The sequence below is a fragment of the Myotis yumanensis genome, unplaced genomic scaffold (assembly GCF_028538775.1).
Source record: "Myotis yumanensis isolate MYYU_CA2020_CCGP unplaced genomic scaffold, mMyoYum1.0.hap1 SCAF_3, whole genome shotgun sequence".
In the NCBI taxonomy this organism is placed as follows: Eukaryota; Metazoa; Chordata; class Mammalia; order Chiroptera; family Vespertilionidae; genus Myotis; species Myotis yumanensis.
Genome location: NW_027223754.1, coordinates 106,048,383 through 106,068,420, shown reverse-complemented (window position 1 = coordinate 106,068,420; position 20,038 = coordinate 106,048,383). Strand labels below are relative to the sequence as shown.

Sequence of the window (20,038 nt, the reverse complement as noted above, 5' to 3'; positions counted from 1 at the left end):
GCCCCTTGCCCAGGCCTGACGCCTCCGCCAGAGGTGTCAGGCTTGGACAGGGGACCCCCATCTCCCCCCGATCACTGGCTCTGCCCCCCGCCCAGGCCTGATGCCTCTGGCCCAGGAATCATGCCTGGGCAGGGGACCCCCATCTCCCTCTGATCGCTTGCTCCACCCCCCGCCCAAGCCTGACGCCTCTGACCCAGGCTTCAGGCCTGAGCAAGGGGACTCTCATATCCCCCCAATCACCGGCTCCGCCCCCCACCCAGGCCTGATGCCTCTGGCCCACGTATCAGGCCTGGGCAGGGGACCCCCAGCCCCCTCTGATTACTGGCTCCGCCCCCCGCCCAGGCCTGATGCCTCGGCCAGAGGAGCTGACCCTCATCAACCTCCGATTGCCGATCACTGGATCGGCCCCTTGCCCAGGCCTGAGGCCTCCGGCAGAGGTGTCAGGCCTGGGCAGGGGACCTCCAGCTCCCACCATTCCCGGCTCTGCCCCTGCTACCCACGATCTCTGGCACCGCCCCTGCCAAGACCTAAGGCCTCTGGTGGAGGCATTAGTCCTGGGCAGGAGACCCCCAGCTCCCCACGGTCTCCCGCTCTGCCCCTGCCTAGACCTAATGCCTCTGGCCAAGGCGTTAGGCCTGGGCAGGGGACCCCCAGCTGCCCAGGATCGCTGATTCCGCCCCTGCTCCCTGCGATGACTGGTTCCACCCCTGCCCAGGCCTAACGCCTCTGGCCAAGGCGTTAGGTCTGTGTAGGGGACCCCCAGCTCCCTACGATTGCAGGCTCCACCCCTGCCCAGGCCTAACGTCTTTGGCCAAAGCTTTAGGCCTGGGCAAGGGATCCCTAGCTCCCCGGACTGCCGGCTCCGTCCCTGCCCAGCTCCCATTGCTGGCTCCACCCCTGCTTCCTGCTATCACTGGCCGGGCAGCAAAGGCGCCTGGTTCTCTGATCACACCTGGGGGGCAGGGCAAAGGTGGCCCCCAGGGTCGCCTTTGCCCTGCCGCCGGCTCTTAGCTCCCCCCTGGGTTTCCGATCACCGTCAGTGGCAGGGGGCTTCTTCTGTCCTTTCCCTTTCGCCTCCCATCATTGTGCCTACATATGCAAATTAGCCGCCATCTTTGTTGGCGGTTAACCGCCATCTTGGCTGGCAGTTAATTTGCATGTCGCCCTGATTAGCCAATGGAAAGGGTAGCGGTTGTACGCTAATTGCCATGTTTCTCTTTTATTAGATAGGATATCATGTCATCTGCAAATAAGGACAGTTTTACTTCCTCTTTTCCAATTTGGATGCCTTTTATTTCTTCTTCTTGTCTAATTGCAATGGCTAATACTTCCAGTACTATGTTGAACAGGAGTGGTGAGAGTGGGCATCCCTGTCTTGTTCCTGTTCTTAGGGGAAATGGTGTTAGTTTTTGTCCATTGAGTATGGTGTTGGCTGTGGGCCTGTCATATATGGCTTTTATTATGTTGAGGTATAGAATCATACACATCTTAACTATAATTAGCAATTAGCTTTTCAGAGCTAGAATTGAAATGTAACTTTTTTTTGGTGATTAGCATGGAAAATTGTGCACAGCACATTTTAAAAAAATAAAATGTAGATTCAGGAGCACATCCAATTGTAAATGATTGTTAAGAAAATCATATTATGCAATGGAATACATAAAAGTGTCAAGAGTAATTGTCAGTGTCCAAATGCCCATGGCAAATAGAAATTCTCCTGGCAGCATTGGAACTGGACAACCAGTGGGTCTGGGCTGCCTGCTACTACTTGAGCCAAGTAAGCAGAGACAGGGTTGAATCATATATGAGCAATTATTCCAATAATGTCAGCAGTTTGGAAAGAGCAGCAGGTCATCCACAAAAAATTTGCTCTATCCCTTTAAGCCAGCTACTTATGTTGGGTAGAAGGAAAAAGATTACATGGGAAATGTTAGGTCGTAGAGAGCCCAGGATCAGATACATGCAGGCATGTGATGAGACAATGGACTCCCCCTGGAATTTCTCACAGATCAACGTGCCAGACACAGATACCGGCTTCTTCTCCCTGAATCCACATACCCCCACACAGATGCTGACTCATTCCTGAATACCTTGCTGACCCCCCCTGCAGCTGAAGCTTCCTCAACTGAATACCTCAGCTCATGTCCCCGCCCCTCACCCAACCGCAGTATAAAAAAAGCACCCCCCTCCCTGTTGGCGTGAATCCACGTGCCCTGTCTTTGCGGGTACGTGGGTCTCCCGGGGACGCAGAAATAAACTTTCCTTTCCTTTCTTTTCTGATTCACTGGACTCTCTATTTCTTGCGCCGCCTCCTGAGCCACCTAACCTAACAGGAAAGTAAGAAATACAGGCATGGAAAAGTAAGCAAGGTATAATGGTTACAGCTTACAGGCAATGAGGGCTAGGGGAGTTCTCAAGGGGCAGGCTTCTCCGAGCACCTCCAGAATTAAATTACATGCAACAGAGTTGTTAATCTAGGCAGTTCTTGGAAAAGCAGGATGGACTGCATTTCGATGTTAGCTCCCATGTTCCAGGTGTACAGTCCTCAGCCAGGTTAGAATGTGCTTTCTCTAATCAGAACCGAACAATCACGGTTAACAGAGCATGATTAATATTTCTTATAATTATAGCTAGTTCCAGTATTCTATTTCTGCCCCTAACAGCATCACTAACAGGTCGATGTCCACAGAAGATTCTTCAGGGGTACAAGCAGTATGGGTAGGTGGAGGATTTGAATTTCATACCCAGATTCATAGTTTTTACAATTCCATGTGCTATTTCAGAAAGATTCATTTACTGCATTAAAGGGGAGGAGCCCTTGTCTGTACTCTCCAACCCCGATCTGCCGTGGTTCTGCTTTTCTGACCCTGCAGTGGAGGTCACTGTGGATTAGGATGTTAAGGAGGAGCAAGTCTTTAAAGTCTGTGGTAAGATGGTGATGTTGCCCACAGTTACTGCCAACTGCTGTGCAGTGCTCCTGTCCACGTGCTTTAGTTGGGGCCTTGTGGTGTGATTCAATTTACCATGTCTTTGTTTGTAGCATTTTCAGACTACAGACTGTTTGCTTTGCTAGGAGAATCTTTCAAAATGGTGGACTTTGGTTTTGTATTATTGTTCTTATTTTTCTTGGTAATACTGTTAAGGGCAGAAATAGAATATTGGGAACTAGCTATAATTACAAGAAATATTAATCATGCTCTGTTAACTGTGATTGTTCTGTTCTGATGAGAAAAAGCACATTCTAACCTGGCTGAGAGTTGTACGCCCTAGGACATGGAGCTAACATCGGAATGCAGTCCATCCTGCTTTTCCAAGATCTGCCTAGATTAGCAACCTTGTTGCATGTAACCTGGTCCCAGAGGCAACCAGAGAAGCCTGCCTTCTGCGACCCCCGCTCCCAGCCTGCATTACCTGTAAGCTGTAACCATTATACCTTGCCTACTTTCCCATGCCTGTAATTCTTTCTTTCCCATGTAATCTTTGTACTTCTACCCAATTTAAGCAGCTGGCTTATGGGGAGGGGTAGAGCAGATTTTTTGTGGATGACCTGCTGTTCTCCCCATGCTTCCAACATTATTGGAATAAATGCTCATATATGATTCAACCCTCTCTGCTTAATTGGCTCAAGTAATGACAGACAGCCAGACCCAATGGTTGTCCAGTTTCAACACTAGGACTAATTTCCTTATCTTTTTCAGGTTTCTCTTTGTCTTGCTTTTCAACTTTCTCCTCCTTTTTCGGGGGTAGTGGGTGGCATACTGCTATGCCACTTGTGCCACCAGCTGAGAATTGACTGGAGGTTTTTCTGATGGCGGTGCCTTTTCTCACATCACAGATGCTCCATTTATAGAGGCTTCTACACTGTTTCTGAAGGTGCAGATGCTACAATCCCAAAAGCCTTCCTCTATGGCAGTGGTTTTCAACCTTCTGGCCCTTTAAATACAGTTCCTCATGTTGTGACCCAACCATAAAATTATTTTCGTTGCTACTTCATAACTGTAATGTTGCTACTGTTATGAATCGTAATGTAAATATCTGATATGCAGGATGGTCTTAGGCGACCCCTGTGAAAGGGTCATTCGACTGCCAAAGGGGTCACGACCCACAGGTTGAGAACCACTGCTCTACGGCAGGTTTCATTTGCCTTTTTGGCCTGGTTAAATCTCTCTTTGTCTGGGAGGAGTGTAGGTGATGGTGTTGGCAGTGGTGGTGGCAGCAATGGCAGTGGCAGGCCACTGAGGAGCTGCCATGGAGCTGGTGTGACACCACATTCCGCCATGCCGCAGCCTACCCTCGCCCCAGATCTCCATTTTTGGAGTGTAATTTTGTTTTATTGTTTATACTGAGATTGGAATTACAAGATAAAGGTATTTGTTTTTTCACTTTATTTTTTTCACTCTGTTAGAGAGAGTGACTTGAGAACAGGATTAGAAGTTACAAGACATTTTAGTGGCCCCAGCTCTACCAAATACTGTATTAGCCCTGTGTTTGGGGCAAATTTATTTAACTTCCTTGAGCCTCAGTTTTATCAACTACAAATGGGAATGTTATAGGAGAAGAGAGGGCATCATCGCCCCTGTCCCTGTGCCCCCTGGTTGTTGCTGGGGGGTGGACTTTTTGCCATATCCCGAGAAAAGGAATTTTCTGAGACTCACAGAGGAGATGTGATAGAAAGCTTTATTTTCATGGAATTACACCTTGGGTTTCCAAAGTTCCATTTTTCTTAGTCCAGTCATAGAAGTATAGCTGGGGTTTTAGTGGAGCTAAAAGCAGAGCCAGTGTCCAGAGTTTCCTTTCCATGTTGAAGCCGGGTCCATCCAGCTTCAGGCTATCTTATTTTATATTTTCCCGCTGCAGTTCATTAATCCATTGTGTGTGGGGTCCATCCATATGTCTGTGGGCCATACGGGCCAATGCAAGAGAACCAAGAGAGTGAACAGAGCTACAAGAGAGTGAACTTTGCTTAGGGGATTATATAGTCCCAAATGTTTGTGTGCTTGCAATAGTCATGCCCATCCTGACCAACCATCTCTGTCCCCAGGTGTGATTGATAGAAAAGGACCTTTCCTATGTCACCCCAATTTTACTGGGCATGAGTCTGTGTTCCCTTTGTTGGATCCCTAGAGAGTGTGAAATGGCAGCTTCTGGTGAAGCTGCCCAAATGACATGACTATAATGTCTGGCCTTTTCTTTGCCTTTTTTTCTATTATTATTAACTAGCTAATTATAACAGTATAAGAATAACTTCTCTGTCTCACAAAAATTATGATGTAACAGTGTTTTTTAAAAATAATACATTTCACGTATGTCTGTAACAATTTTTTCCCCTCTTCTTAAGTCTGATTGAAATTTCCTTTGAGTTTTAATTGTGACTTATTTGCCTTGCAGCACAGTTAGGGCACAGACTAGTTGGAATACTATGATTCTCCCTTAGTCTCTGTGAACTTATAGTTAGTAGGGGATATAAGACAGTGTCAACCAATGGTTGTTGGCACCAATTCAGCACCATCAGCAGTCTCCAATTTGGAGTGCACTGAAGAAGAAAACTTTACTCAGTGCAAAACACCTCAATTGTGATTACAGCACAGCTGTGAACATAGCATGGCTATGAGGCAGCCCTGTGGCCACGCCCTTCTCCAACTAAACAGTTCTGCTCTGCTCCATTCTGTGCCAGTCTGCTATAACCTGTTTGGTCTGCTTTCCTCTGCTCCAGTGAGACATCTTTGGTATTTTAGTTTAGCCAGGGAAATGCAATCTTCAGGCTTCAGTGGAAAGGGAAAGTGTACTCTCCAGTAGGGGAGTTGGCTTATATAGACAGAAATTCCCACCCCTGGTCCCTGATTGAAATATAGTCCATATGTGTAGAGGTATAGAAATGAAAAATAGCTGTAACTATCACTGCCTGAGAAAATAAAAACAGTGGGTGTTTTATACCCAGAGCTTCTTTTATATCCAGAACTTCTTTTTGTCACTCAAGCATTTGTTAAGCACTCCTATTTGCTTGCTGTATGTTGGGCATTACAAGGGGGATAACAAAAAAGTGTAAATCATTTCTTCTTCCCTTGAGCTATTTATAATGTAGTTGGGGGGAGATTACTAATACTTATGGAAAAATTACTGAGAGTATGGTACAAATGTATAATTATAATACTTTATGTGGCCTGGACTCATAGCTGTAAGTTCAGGAGAAATAAGAGTGGTTGGATTTATTCCACAGGAGATGGAATTTAAGCCAGATCCTGATAGATCCAGATGGGGAGTCTTAACTATGATCCTTGGATATGTTTCAGGGAGTCTGAAATTTCACCTAAAATGGTATGCTGTTTTGTATGCATACACAGTTTTAAGGAAGAAGTTTATACCTTTTGTTATATTTGCAGGACATTTTTTGTCTCCCAAAATTTTAACACCAGTGTCTACATGAATACAAGAAATTTAATATAGCACTTATTGGGGATAATGAGCAACCTCACCAAGATAAGCCTTCCCTCTTATGTGGGGAACCTAATACAAGGTCAAGACAAATTTGGGCTAAATGATAGCTGTAAGGAGTAGAAAGGAAATAATTGGCTTTACCTCTTCTAATACCGTTCACTGTAATGCAACCTTTTAAAAATCTTTATATTTGGTTTCTTAGGAAAATATTCAGTGTGCTCAAGAAGAAATAATATAAAGAGTGGGGCAAAAGTAGTTTTATAGTTGCCTGGCTTGTGTGGCTTAGTGGTTGAGCATCGGCCTATGAACTAGGCGGTCAGGGTTTGATTCCAGGTCAGGGCACATCCTTGGGTTGTGGGCTTGATCCCCAGTAGGGGGGAGTGCAGGGGGCAACCAATCTATGATTCTCTCTCATCATTGATCTCTCCCTCTCCCTTCCTCTCTGACATCAATAAAAATAATAATTTTAAAAAGTAGGTTTACAGTTGTTCATATGGAAAATAATACAAGAATAAACTTTCGCATACTCACAACTGTAAACCTACTTCTGCTGTACCCTTTATTATTTTAAGTATTGTATGACTTTACCCTCTTGCCTTTTTTTTCTTTTTAAAAAAATTGATTTTAGAGAAGGAGAAAGAGAGAGAAACATCCATGTGAGAGACATATATTGATCGGTTGCCTCCCATATGTGCCTGATCAGAGATGGAACCTGCAACCTAGGTATGTGCCTTGATGGAGAATTGAACCTGCGACCTACTGGTGCACGGGATGACTCTCCAACCAACTGAACCACACTAGCCAGGGCTATCTCCTTTTTTAACTGAAGGAGTGAGGTAATCAGAGATAGATTTCAAATGTAGTACTGCTCTTTTATAAAATTCAAACTTAGTCTTTTTCTAATGGCTGGGTGCTACTGCCTTAGATTCATCTCTTCTGCCCTAAGGGTTATTGATAATCTAAGGCAGCCGTGGGCAAACTACGGCCCGCGGGCCGAATCCGGCCCGTTTGAAATGAATAAAACTAAAAAAAAAAAAAAAGACCGTACCCTTTTATGTAATGATGTTTACTTTGAATTTATATTAGTTCACACAAACACTCCATCCATGCTTTTGTTCTGGCCCTCCGGTCCAGTTTAAGAACCCATTATGGCCCTCGAGTCAAAAAGTTTGCCCACCCCTGCTCTAAGGGTTGCCATATTTGGGGGTATGGGGAAGTTGAGTTTATTTTTTGGTAGAACAAAGGTCTTTGTCAGATGGAGCAAGACTAGAGGGAAACATACACCTTCTGTGAGATAGAGGTATATCCTTGTTTATATCCAGACTGGAGGCCCGATGCAAGAGATTTGTGCAAGAGTAGGCCTTCCTTCCCCTGGCTGCTGGCACCGGCTTCCCTCTGGCACCTGGGACCCGGGCTTCCCTCTGGCCCCCTCCGGCCGCCGACAGGCACCCAAGGACCTGGGCTTCCCTTGCAGCCCCAGCTTCGTCCGGAAGGACGTCTGGTCTAACTAGCATATTATGCTTTTATTATTATAGATAAGGTCTTTTGCTTTCCATGCATTGGCATCATACTTGACCTTTCCTATTTCTCCACCTTTATCTTTCTTTATTCCTCATCTTATGCTTTGGAATACTGAAGAACTTGTAGTTGCCTGTATATACTATGATATTGCTTGGCATTGTGATTTTATTTACACTTTCTGCTGCCTCTTTCTCATTTCTTTGGTCCATCAATTCTTATTCTTTAAGATCCAGCTCTGATGTTCTCTCTTCTAAGAAGCCTTCCATGTTTCCCCAAATAAGTTTTTCTCCTTCATGTTCCTAGAGTACTCTGTGTTTATCTTCTTTACTAGGTTTTAACTATATTTGAAACTCTTTAAGGGCAGAGATGATAGTGTTTTATCACTCACATGCACATAGCATAGTTCCCAGCAGTAAGAAACAACTACTTCAGGAATAAGAGGAATCAGTATGACTCCCAGGTTTTTTGCTTAACTGGCTGGGAAGTGGTGCTTTTCATCTCCAGATAGGATTACAGGTTCAAGAAGACAGGAGTTGCCCTAACCGGTTTGGCTCAGTGGATAGAGCGACGGCCTGCGGACTGAAGGGTCCCAGGTTCGATTCCAGTCAAGGGCATGTACCTTGGTTGCGGGCACATCCCCAGTAGGGGGTGTGCAGGAGGCAGCTGATCGATGTTTCTCTCTCATCGATGTTTCTAACACTCTATTCCTCTCCCTTCCTCTCTGTAAAATATCAATGAAATATATTTTTTTTTTAAAAAAGAAGAAGACAGGAGTTGCCCTAGCTGGTTTGGCTCAGTGGATAGAGCATCAGCCTGCAGACTAAAGGGGTCCTGTGTTTGATTCCGATAAAGGGCACATGCCCAGGTTCCAGGCTCGATCCCCAGTAGGGGACATGCAAGAGGCAGCCAATCAATGATTCTCTTTCATCATTGATGTTTCTAACTCTCCCTCTCCCTTCCTCTCTGAAATCAATAAAAAAATGTTTTTTAAAAAAGGAAGCCACAAGATTTTGCTTGGCTTATGAGTGGCGAGGACTGCAAGGGCTAGCATTACTGTCCTAAGAAGCAACCTCCAACCAATTAGGGACAGGATTCAGTGGATACACAACCCAGCCTTTTCTCCTCCTGGTGAAAAATTCCAAGGGTTACTTCTCAAGCCTCACCTGATGCTCTGTACAGCAGTCAGCAGTCAGGTGCCTATTTTTTCACAGTTACTGTCATAACTATAGTTCTTGACACAGTGCCTGGCCCACAGTAAGTGCTGATTAAATTGTGGCAGTTTGCCCCTGTCTGAAGGGCAGTAGCCACGTGCAGCCCACCCCCATCCGAGGAGCAGCTGCCACACACAGCCCGTCCCCTCCGAGGAGCAGCAGCTACATAAGCAGTCCACCCACTGCTGCGAGCAGCCGTGCGAAGAGCGCCCACCCAAGGAGCCACCGCCAACTGAGGAGCAGCCGCTGCGATGACTGCCCAAGCAGCAGCCACCAACCAAGTAGCTGCTGCTGCCCGAAGAGCAGCCCCTGCACGACTCGACACCTAGATCCTTTGGTGAGAGCAAAAATGGGGAGACAAAGAAATGCCCAAAGTAAAGAAAAGGAGGAATCACCAGAAAAGGAGCTAAGTGAAATGGAGGCATGCAATGTGTCAAAAAAACAATTCAAAATAAGAATCATACAGTTCATAAACTGGATGGATGAGAAAATCAACAACTTATGTAAGAATCGAGAGGAAATAAAGAGTGATATAGCTACAATAAAAAACACTATGGAAGTTTCAACAGTAGACTAGAAGAAGTGGAGGACCGAATTAGCAAATTATAAGACAGGGAAGCAAAACACCCAAACTGAACTGCAATTGAAGAAAAAAATTAAGAAACAGGAGAAGAGCCTAAGGGAGCTTTGGGATTATATGAAACAAAGCAACATACGAATAATAGGGGTACCAGAACGACCCCTATTATTAAGAAGAGGAACGAGGGTTAGAAAACCTACTTGAAGAAACGATGTCAGAAAACTTCCCTGATGTGGGGAAGAAAAACGTCACATAAGCCTAGAGAGTCACAAACAAGATGAACCCCAAAAGACCCATACCAAGACATGTCATAATTACGATGGCAGATGTTCAGGACAAAGAGAGAATCTTAAAGGCTGCAAGAGAGAGAAAGAAAGTTGCGTACAAGGGATCTCCCATTAGATTATCAAATGATTTCTCAACAGAAACACATCAGGCCAGAAAGGAATGGAAAGAAGTATACAAAGTGATGCAAAGCAAGGGACTGAATCCAAGAATACTCTAGCCAGCAAGGCTATCATTCATAATTGAAGGGGAAATCAGGAGCTTAGCAGACAAAAAAAGGCTAAGGGAGTTTATCACTAGCAAGCCAGCAATGCAAGAAATGCTAAAGGGACTGGTGTAAAAAGAAGAAATAAAAAGGGAAGAAGGAACACAGGCACAAAAAATAAAAATGGCTAGAAACAAGAACCTAACGATAATAACTTTAAATGTAAATGGGCTAAATGCTTCAGTCAAAAGTGGCTGAATGGCCCTCACCGGTTTGGCTCAGTGGATAGAGCGTCGGCCTGCGGACTGAAAGGTCCCAGGTTCGATTCCAGTCAAGGGCATGTACCTTGGTTGTGGGCACATCCCCAGTAGGGGGTGTGCAGGAGGCAGCTGATCGATGTTTCTCTCTCATTGATGTTTCTAACTATCTATCCCTCTCCCTTCCTCTCTGTACAAAATCAATAAAATATATTTTTAAAAAAGTGGCTGAATGGATAAGAAAACATGACCCATATATATGCTGTCTACAAGACACCCACCTCAGAACAAGGGACTCACACAGACTGAAAGTGAAGGGATGGAAAAAATATCTTCCAGGCAAATGGAAAAGAAAAAAAAAAAGTTGGAGTAGCAATACTTATATCTGACAAAATAGACCTCAAAGTGAAGGCCATAATAAGAGATAAGAAAGGTCACTTCATAATACTAAAGAGATTGATATAACAAGAGGATATAACTCTGATAGACATATATGCACCCAATACAGGAGCACCCAAATACATTTAAAAACTCTTGGGAGATATCAAGGGAGAGATTGACAACAATAAAATCATAGCAGGGGACTTTAATACCCCACTGATATCACTGGATAAATCCTCTAGACCAGTGATGGCGAACCTATGACATGCGTGTCAGAGGTGACACGCGAACTCATTTTTTTGGTTGATTTTTCTTTGTTAAATGGCATTTAAATATATAAAATAAATATCAAAAATATAAGTCTTTGTTTTACTATGGTTGCAAATATCAAAAAATTTCTATATGTGACACGGCACCAGAGTTAAGTTAGGGTTTTTCAAAATGATGACACGCCGAGCTCAAAAGGTTCGCCATCACTGCTCTAGACAAAAAATCAGTGAAGAAACAGCAATCCTAAATGACTCATTAGATCAGAAGGACTTAATTGACATCTTCAGAACATTTCACCGCAAAGCCATGAAATACACATTCTTCTCAAGTGCACATGGGACATTTTCAAAGATAGACCACATATTGGGTCACAGGCAAAGTCTCTCCAAATTCTAGAAGATTGAAATCATATCAAGCATCTTCTCAGACAAATGGCATAATATTAGAAATAAACTATAATAAAAACAATCAAAAAAATTCAAACACTTGGAAGCTGAATAGCATGCTATTTAGCAATGATTGGCTTACAAAAGAGATCAAAGAAGAAATTAAAAACATCCTGAAAACAAATGACAATGAAAACACAACAATCCAAAATATATGGGACAGAGTGAAAGCAGTCCTGAGAGGGAAGTTTATAGCTCTAAAGGTGTACCTCAAAAAACAAAAAAAAATGGTAATAAATTATCAAACTCTACAACCTAAAAGAATTAGAGAGCAACAAGAAAAGCCCAGAGTGAGCAGAACCAAGGAGATAATAAAGATCAGAGCAGAAATAAATAACATAGAGACCAAAAAAGCATTACAAAAGATCAATGAATCCAAGAGCTGGTTCTTTGAAAACATAACAAGATTGATGAACCTCTAGCCAGCCTCACAAAGAAGCAAAGAGAGAGGACGCAAATAAACAAAATCAGAAATGAAAGAGGTGAAATGACAACAGACCCCATGGAAATACAAAGGATTGTAAAAAAAAAAAAATACTATGAACAACTCTATTCCAACAAACTAGACAACCTAGAGGAAATGGACATATTCTTAGAAAAATACAACTTTCCAAAACACTATCAGGAAGAATCTAAAAATCTCAATAAGCCGAATACTATGGAGGAAATTGAAGCAGTCATGAAAAAGCTTCCAGCACCCTAACCAGTTTCACTCAGTGGATAGAGCATCAGCCTGCTGACTGAAAGGTCCCAGGTTCACTTCCAGTCATGGGCATGTACCTTGGTTGTGGGCACATCCCCAGTAAGAGGTGTGCAGGAGGCAGCTGATCGATGTTTCTCTCTCATTGATGTTTCTACCTCTGTATCCCTCTCCCTTCCTCTCTGTAAAAAATCAATAAAAAAAAAATGAAAGCTTCCAGCAAACAATAGCCTGGGGGCAGATGGCTTCACAGGGGAGTTTTACCAAACATTCAAAGAACTAAAACCTATCCTCCTCAGAATATTCCAAAAAATTCAAGAGGAAGGAGCACTTCCAAGTTCACTCTATGAAGCCTGCATTACCCTAATACCAAAACCAGGTAAAGGCAACACAAAGAAAGAGAATTACAGGCCAATATCCCTCATGAACATAGATGCCAAAATCCTGAACAAAATTCTAGCAAATCGGATCCAGCATTATATCAGGAAGATCATACACCATGACCAAGTAGGATTTATCCCGGGAATGCAAGGATGGTACAATATCCGCAAATCAATAAACGTGATACATCACATAAACATCATACTCAATGGGCAAAAACTAATACCATTTCATTTAAGAACAGGAACAAGACAGGGATGCCCACTTTCACCACTCATGTTCGATGTAGTACTGGAAGTGCTAACCATAGCAATTAGACAAAAATAAGAAATAAAAGGTATCCAAATTGGAAAAGAAGTAAAACTGTCATTTGCAGATGATGTGATACTGTATGTAGAAAACCCTAAAGATTCCATCAAAAAATATTAGGCGTAATAAATGAATTCGGGAATGTAGCAGGATACAAAATTAATGCCCAAAAATCTATGGCATTTCTATACACCAATGGTGAACTTAGAGAAAGATAGACTAAAAAAAAAAACAATCCCATTTACCATTGCACCAAAAAGATTAAGATACCAAGGAATAAACTTAATTAAGGAAGAAAAAGACTTGTACTCAGAAAACTACAGGACACTGAAAAAAGAGAGAGAGGAAGACATAAGCAGATGGTAGAACCTACCATTACCTTGTTCATGGATTGGTAGGATCAACATCTTTAAAATGTCCATACTATCCAAAGCAATCTATAGATTCAATGCACTCCCCATTAAAATACCAACGGTGTATTTCACAGACCTAGAACGAACACTCCAAAAATTCATCTGGAATTAAAAAAACAAAAAAAACAAAAAATGAATAGCTGCAGCAATCCTGAGAAATAAGAACAAAGTAGGTGGGATCTCAATGCCAGATATCAAGCTATATTACAAACCCACTATTCTCAAAACTGCCTGGTACAGGCACAAGAACAGACATATAGAACAATGGAATAGATTAGAGAACCCAGAAATCAACCGAAACCACTATGCTCAATTCATATTTGACAAAGGAGGCAAGAGCATACAATGGAATCAAGACAGTCTCTTCAATAAATGGTGTTAGGAAATTGGACAGATACATGCAGAAAAATGAAACTATACCAGAAACTTACACCATACATAAAAAGAAACTCAAAATGGATAAAGGACTTATACATAAGATAGGAAACAATAAAAATCTTAGAGGAATCCACAGACAGCAAAATCTCAGACATATGCCGAAGCAATATATTCACTGATACAGCTCCCAGGGGAAATGGAAACTAAAGAGAAAATAAACAAATGAGACTACATCAAAATAAAAATCTTCTGCACAGCAAAAGAAACCATCAACAAAACAACAAGAAAGCCCACTGCATGGGAGAACATATTTGCCAATGTTATCTCCGATAAGGGTTTAATCTGCAACATTTACAGGGAACTCATACAACTTAACAAAAAAAGGATAAACAACCCAATCAAAAAATGTGCAACAGACCTAAATAGATACCTTTCAAAAGAAGACATACAGAAGGCCAAGAGACATGAAAACATGCTCAAAGTCACTAATCATCTGAGAGATGCAAATCAAAACAACGAGGAACCATCTCACACCTGTCAGAATGGCTATCATCCACAAATCAGCAAATGTCAAGTGCTGGTGAGGATGTGGAGAAAAAGGACCCCTCATGCACTGCTGGTGGGAATGCAGACTGGTGCAGCCACTGTGGAGAACATTATGGAGTTTCCTCAAAAAACTAAAAATGGAACTCTCATTTGACCCAGTGATCCCACGTCTAGGAATATGTCCTACGAAACTAGAAACACCATCCGAAAGGATATATGCTCCCCTATGTTCATAGCAGCACAATTTACAATAGCTAAGATTTGGAAACAGCCTAAATGCCCATCAGCAGATGAGTGGATTAAAAAACTGTGGTACAGCAACACAATAGAATACTACGTTGCTGTAAAAAGGAAGGAACTCCATTTGCAACATCATGGATGGACCTGGAGAGCATTATGCTAAGCAAAATAAGTCAGTTGGAGAAAGATAAATATCACATGATCTCACTCATTTGTGGAATATAATGAACAACATAAACTGATTAACAAAAGAGATTCAAAAGACAGAGAAATCATTGATCAGACCATCAAATCTCAGAGGGAAGGCAGGAGAGGATGAGGGGAACCAAAGGACTTGTATGCATGTATATAAGCATAATCAATGGACACAAACACTAGGGGGTTGAGAGCATGAGCAGGGGTGGGGGTGGCAGACAATGGGGGTAAGGACACATATATAATACCTTAATAAAGAAAAATATATAAAAAATAAAAAGACAGCAGTTTTTTTCCATTAGTCCTGATGAAAGATAGTGATTGCTTATCTATATTTGTAAAAGCCCAGCGGCCTAATGGCATAACAACCAGAACCACTGGTTGACCAGTTGCTGTGATGCCCACTGACCACCAGGGGGCAGATGCTCTATGCAGGAGCTGCCCCCTTTTGGTCAGTGCGCTCCCACAGTGAGAATGCCACTTGGTTCACTGGGATTAGCAGCTGCTCACGCAGCAGGAGCAGCCGCTAGCAGGCCCAAGGTGAGGCCGAGTCTCTGCACCTATCAAATACCTGAGACAATCCAGACTCTGGCCTGACCCCACCAGCCCTGTAAGGTGTGTTCTTGAAAGACTGCGAGGAGTTGGCATAGGCAGATGGCAAGAGGGCACGTGACTGTGGACCCCCTGTGGAAGCTGTCCTAATGTCTGAGGATCTTGGAGCCCAGCTGCCCTGAACATCCCTGATGGTGTCACCAACCTGGCATCACACATCAAGGACATTCACCAAGTTGCTTTGGGGTGCAAAGCTCTCCACCAGGTTCCTCCAGGACACGGAACATGCCTTACCGAAGATATTACCTCAGACTAATTTCCTCATTCAGCAGCCACTCAGATGGCAGGTTCACAGCTGCTTGGCTAATCAGGATGAGCAGTGTTCCCACAGCGAGCAGATCCCCTCAGGCCACACCCCCCCACCAGTGCACAAATCCATGCACCGGGCCTCTAGTATTAGAATAATAGCAGAAAATGTTGATAGAAGAGAAAAATATATTTAGATACATTAAGATATATTTAAGAATATGTATTTTGAGATACATATTCAGTAATAAATGATTAAATAAAAGGAAAGGCATGTGATGAGATAGATGCTATCTAAAATAAATTATTAAATATATGAAAACAAATTATGTAGAAGTGGTATTTGTATTTTATATTCTTCTTCTGGCTGTCTGTAATTAGTGATCTGCTGCTTATGGGTATATGGTCTTTATGTACTGCATTTGTTCGTTAAGGAACTCTTTGTTGTCCGTCATTAGTGATATTCTCAGAACTGTTGGGTGGTTTTACATTACAGCCAGTGGGGTTGCTCGGCCTGGCCTGTGGGATTGGGCCAAAACCAGCTCTCCGACATCCCCCGAGGGGTCCCGGATTGTGAGAAGGTACAGGCCTGGTCAAGGAACCCCACTGGTGCACGTTCATGGCTGGGGAGGGACGCAGGAGATTGGCCAGCTGGGGAGGGAGCATGGGAGGGCTCTAGGGCATGTCTGGCCCTTCTTGCTCTATCCCAATTGGCTGGACCCAGCAGCAAGCTAACCTACCAGTAGGAACGTCTACTCTGTGGTGGTCAGTGCACATTATAGCGACTGGTCAACCGGTCGACTGTCTGCCCCCTGGTGGTCAGTGCATGTCATAGTGACTGGTCGACCAGTCGAATGTCTACTCCCTCGTCAGTGCACATCATAGCGAGCAGTTGAGCGTCTTTAGTATATCATTAGCATATTACGCTTTGATTGATTGAATGGATGACTGGATGACCGGACACTTAGCATATTAGGCTTTTATTATATAGGAATATACTGATGAAAATATAATGAGAGTTTAAAAAAGATGGAATCCTCTAAGGTTAGAGTTGTATCTCTTTTCCTCTTGTGGAATTTGAAGCTTGGAAAAGTCATTTATATGAAGAATGGCACTAATGGCAGAGATCTTTCTTCTTTTAATGGCAGAGATTTTTTTAAAAAATAACTTCGTGCACTGGGGGTGGGTCCCTCAGCCCAACCTGCACCCTCTCCAATCTGGGGGCCCTCAGGGGAGCCCTCTCCAATCCGGGAGTTTCTGTCTGTCTTTGCAATCATATGAGCGAATTGTCTGAGACCCCCAACCCAGTTTGGTTTGTTGCTCACAAAATAATAGAGGCATTTTTTTTTTCTTTGCCTCATTGGTGGAGATTTCCTGGAAGTTTTAGGATATCTCCCCTTTAATTTTTCCTAGACACTCTGATTTTACTTATGTCTCTCACCTTTGCTTTCCCTCCATCCCCCACCGTAACAGTAACTTGCTCCAGGCTCATTTTGCTCTAGTGTCTAGGACAGGGGTGGGCAACCTTTTTGTGAGTGCGTGCCAAAACCAGCAAAATCTCTGACTCAAAATTCTTCTGCGTGCCAACCCTAATTTTTTGAGAACATGTTATGCCTACTTGATATCTCTTAAGGTGTATGTATGTGAAGAACCTTGAAGAAATAATAAAATTCATTTGCGTGACAAAAACACAGTATATGATGATGAAAAATACATTTATTTTTTAATGTATACATGTACACTGATAGTGCGACAGAAAACTCTATGACTCCATTTGATATTATCAGTGGGACTTTTGCTGCTGCATCACTGATGACAGAGATTTTACATCTGGTTTATATTTTGTGACCTTCAGAGATATGCACGAGCTACTACTTTCATCCGTCAGGCTACTCCTATTATGAGACTTAACAAAATTCATCACTGAGAACAAAGATTCACAAGCGTATGTGGATGAAACCAAAACACTGGTTGGATCTAGGAAGGCAGGGAGAGTTAAGGCAGAGGCATAGAAATTGCTTTTCCCCTCTCTCGTAAATCCATGTCTGTGGTCTTTAAGATAACTTCTTATGTAAAATTATTTATCTAAGATGTACCTACACTGAATTTATCTGAAAAATAAAAATGTCGATATTAAAAAAAAATTGTAAATGGAAGATTATAAGAGAGGGTTTCGTGTGCCAGCAAAAGTTACTGGCATGCCATGTTTGGCACACATGCCGGGGTTTGCCCGCCCCTGGTCTAGGAGATCTGTCTGCCACCAGAACTACAGTTCTCAGCATTCCTAGTGCTCCCCGCGCTCTGGGCTTCCGCTTCCAGTCCTGGGGCTGCCATCAGAACGACTATTCCCAGAATTCCTGGTGCTGCCCGCGCTCTTGGTTTTCCCTTCCTGCTCTGTCTCTGTCCCACAGCCTCCCACTCTACCAAGTCCTCCAAGCCGCCAGCTCTCCCTCTCTGCTCTCCATCTGGCGGCTTGGGGAGCCAAGTCCCTCAAGCCGCTCCACTCTCTGCCGGCTCTTCCACTGTGCTCTCCACCTGGCGGCTTGGGGGGTGTGGCTCCCTCGGTCGCTGGGAGTGACCGAGGGAGCCATGTCCCCCCAAGCCTCTGGCTCTCCCGCTCTGCTCTACGCCGGGCGCCTGTGCATGCAAATTAATCTGCCATCTTTGTCGGGTTAATTTGCATACTCACTCCTGATTGGCTGGTGAGCATAGTGGAGGGACAGTCCATTTACATGTTTCTCTTTTATTATATACGATTCCTGGCTAGTGTAGCTCAGTTGGTTGAGCGCCATCCTGTGCACCAAAAGGTCACTGGTTCAATTCTCAAGTCAGGACACACACCCAAGTTGCGGGTTCGATCCCCAGCATGAGAAAGGCAACCAATTGATGATCAGTGTTTCTCTCTTTTCTTTCTCTCTCTCTCCTCCTCCCTCACCCTTCCAGTCTCTCTTTTAAAAAATCAATAAAAATATGTTTAAAATACAAATAAAATAAAGAAAGCTTTTAAAAAAATAAACTAATATAGTTACTGGTTACTTTGGTACTTTACCTGTACCAGTATGCTTTCTTTAGATTCACCCCCAAACAATTGGTTACTTTAATGTCCACCTGTGTGTCAGTCTTGTTCAAGAATAAAAGTTAAGTCTTTTTTAAAAAAAATATATTTTTATTGATTTTAGAAAGGAAGCGAGAGGGAGAGAGAGAGAGAAACATCAGTGATGAGAGAGAATCATCGATCAGCTGCCTCATGCATGTCCCCTACTGGGGATTGAGTCCACAACCCGGGCATGTGCCCTTGACCGGAATCAAACCTGGGACCCTTCAGTCCACAGGCCGACGCTCTATCCACTGAGCCAAACCAGCCAGGGCAAAAGTTAAGTATTTTAACAATCTATACTAATAAAAGCCTAGGTGGCCCTTGTGCCCTAGTGTCATCACAAGATGGCCGCCCCCATGTTGTCACAAGATGGCCCGCAGGGGAGGGCAGTTGTGAGCATTCAGGCTGGCAGGGGAGGGCAGTTGGGGGCGACCAGGCTGGCATGGAAGGGCAGTTGGGGGCGACCGGGCCTGCAGGGGAGGATAGTTGGGGGCCATCAGGCTGACAGGGGAGGGCAGTTGAGGGTGAGATCAGGCTGGCAGAGGGCAGCTGGGGGCGACCGGGCCTGCAGGGGAGGGCAGTTGGGGGTGATTGGGCCGGTAGGGGAGCAGTTAGGCGTCAATCAGGCCAGCAGGGGAGTGGTTTGGGGTCGATCAGACTGGCAGGCAGAAGCAGTTAGGGTCAATCAGGCAGGCAGGCAGGTGAGTGGTTAGGAGCCAGCGGTCCTGGATTGTGACAGGGATGTCTGACTGCCAATTTAGGCCTGATCCTTCTAAACCTGTACCTGAGGGGTCCCAGATTGGAGAGGGTGCAGGCTGGGCTGACGGACACTCCTCCAGTGCACAAATTTCGTTCACTGGGCCTCTAGTTCAATAATAAAAAACAAGCCAAGTTAACAATGGGCAGCAGATTTGAATAGATGTTGTTCCAGAGATACACAGATAGCCAGTAAGCACATGAAAAGATGTTCAGCATCATTAGTCATTAAGGAAATGCAAATCAAAACCACAGTGAGTATCACTTCATATACCCTAGTTTGTCCTCTTTCAAAAAGTGTCTATTTAGGTCCTTTGCTCATTTTTTGATTGGATTGTTTATCTTCCTTTTGTTAAGTTGTATGAGTTCCCTATAAATGTTGGAGATTAAACCCTTATCAGTGATAACATTGGCAAATATATTCTCCCATGCAGTGGGCTTTCTTGTTTTGTTGATGGTTTCTTTTGCTGTACAGAAGCTTTTTATTTTGATGTAGTCCCATTTGTTTATTTTCTCCTTAGTTTCCATTGCTCTAGGATCCGTATCGGTAAAGATATAACTACAACAAATGTCT

General features: G+C 43.7%; 1 protein-coding gene and 1 pseudogene across 4 annotated transcripts in view; one reads left to right on the top strand and one right to left on the bottom strand.

The window, feature by feature from the left end:
* The window catches only part of BCL2L13 (BCL2 like 13), a 182,988-nt gene that overhangs the window by 137,713 nt on the left and 25,237 nt on the right, over window positions 1-20,038 (top strand). The window lies entirely within an intron of this gene.
* LOC139005134 (RING1 and YY1-binding protein-like) overlaps window positions 2,794-20,038 on the bottom strand; it is a 28,122-nt pseudogene continuing 10,877 nt past the window's right edge.